The 1,945-nt window shown below is 44.4% G+C and overlaps 1 long non-coding RNA gene across 1 annotated transcript; it reads right to left on the bottom strand.

Moving 5' to 3' along the window:
- Positions 1 to 513: 513 nt before the first annotated feature.
- Positions 514 to 1,330, bottom strand: LOC120974360 (uncharacterized). The gene is made up of 2 exons (XR_005769759.3): positions 1,109 to 1,330; positions 514 to 940 (listed from the first exon to the last, which is right to left on the bottom strand). It is a non-coding gene; the product is annotated as an uncharacterized lncRNA (long non-coding RNA).
- Between the last annotated feature and the right edge of the window lie 615 nt (positions 1,331 to 1,945).

Genomic DNA, 1,945 nt, shown 5'->3' with positions numbered 1-1,945 from the left:
TATTTAAATGTCATAACCTGGTCACAATACTTAACTCTAATTCCCTTGTGCATCTAGGTTCTGACACAACCATGTTGGCTGACATAAGCATGAACTGCCACCCTTTATGGACCGAGGAAAAAATAGAAATCTTGTCGACAATATATGATTTCCTTCTCTTAGGCAGGGCAGTCATGTGGTTCCTCAATGATAGCCTGTTACAAAAAAATTCTAAGTGATCTTTAAATTTTTTCTGTTGTTTCTTTATTAATACGATCAAGTTATTCATTGCTTCTTACCATCCGCCATATCATGATCAGCAGCACTTCGTTTCTTTACACGCGTAGTCCTACATGCCTCGTCATGCAATATGTTTACTCTAGCTGCTGCTTGTCCGTGCCTCGACTATTCTGAAGGTTGTCATGCCCATGGCCTGTCCTGTTTATGCAGTCTAGCTTGCATGTGTGGTAGTCAATTCCAAGCAAGAAAGTAGAAGTGAGGCTTTTCTAGCGTCTTTGATCCGATGCTCCTCCATATATATATATATATATAATAAAGAAAATTGGGCTTCTAGTCGTCTGTCGCATGTTTTTACAGAAAAGTCCCTTCGTTTCTTATAAATTAACCCGCAGTTCCTGTTTAAGTGAATCTGCAAAAACGATTCGTTTTTACAGAAACACCCCTACGTTCATAAGAATTCAGCCAGCGATCCTTTCATTATCCAGACAACTTCCTGTCCAGTGCAGCGGGGCGGCGCCCTTCACAGGGGCGACAGCTCCGGGTGGGCTCGTGGGCGACCGTGCTGCAGGATGCTTCGCGCGAGCACCCGATCTCCCGTATGTCCACCCCAGGGTTCTCGTCATCACGCCGGCGGCTACCCTTGCCGCCACTCTCCGTTCCTCTGCCTCCTAGCAGAGGAGGCAAAAATAAAATCATCACTGCTCGGGATCAACCTCTCCACCTGCGAACCAGAGAGGATTCGACTTCATATTAGAAAAAAGATAGTACGACCTCGCTATTTTAGATCACATTTCACCAATATATATATGCGGGCGATCTGAAATCAACAAGGCGCCTCAAAATCAATCAAGGGAAGGAATTAACAAAGGAGAACCAGCTCGAGGGGGACCTATCGACCAAAAAGAACAACGCCGGCTTGGTGGCACTGCGGATGTTGGTGGAGAGGAAAAGTAGCCCAACAGAGCTGGGTCGTCGCCAGCACACCGGAGATCTGATCTTGCCACCAGGGGACACACTCCGTTGGCCCTCCCGAGCGCCGGGCTGACAGCCCGGGGGAGGGGAGGGGGCGCACGCAACGGGCTGGCCACGATGCAGGTGATTTTTATCAGCCGGCTGGATTTTCTAATCCTTTTCTAAACAAAAGACGACATGCACGATGCTCTCAGTACTGGGACCTTTTATAGAAGAAACCAAAGAGATGCTACGATCTACACAAGAGTACAAGGTCACCTGCGCTCGGCGTACAGCTAATCTAGCTGCTCTTGTTTTAGCTAAAGTGGAGGTTAGCAATGATTTAGAGATGGTTTGGCCTGATGTGCCACCGGACTGCATTTTACATTTTGTAGCGAATGACATTCCCAACGTTGTTCAAGTAATAAAGCTGGGAGTACCCCTAAAAAGACTATCTGTGCTTTCTTTTTTTTGAGGGAATGCATCTTTTATTTATTTTTTTTGAGACAAGGGAATGCATCTATCTGTGCTAGAACGGGAGTATGGGAGAGACCCATCAGGAGATAGCATCATTTTTCTCTTGCGTTTGGCTCAAGCCCAGATAGTGAAAAAAACATTATGGATGAAATATAATCTTACAAAATCAAACAATCTTCAATAAAAACAAAAAACGTACATAATCAAAATCATTGAATTCAAATCTTTTGAAAATCCTTTAAATGAATTACATTGTATGTTTCTCCCAAAAAGATAGTTTCATGCATCACTATTCTTC

This window comes from Aegilops tauschii, chromosome 2, assembly GCF_002575655.3.
Source record: "Aegilops tauschii subsp. strangulata cultivar AL8/78 chromosome 2, Aet v6.0, whole genome shotgun sequence".
In the NCBI taxonomy this organism is placed as follows: Eukaryota; Viridiplantae; Streptophyta; class Magnoliopsida; order Poales; family Poaceae; genus Aegilops; species Aegilops tauschii.
Note: the sequence above shows the minus strand (reverse complement) of the source record. Positions and strands in the feature narration are given on the sequence as shown.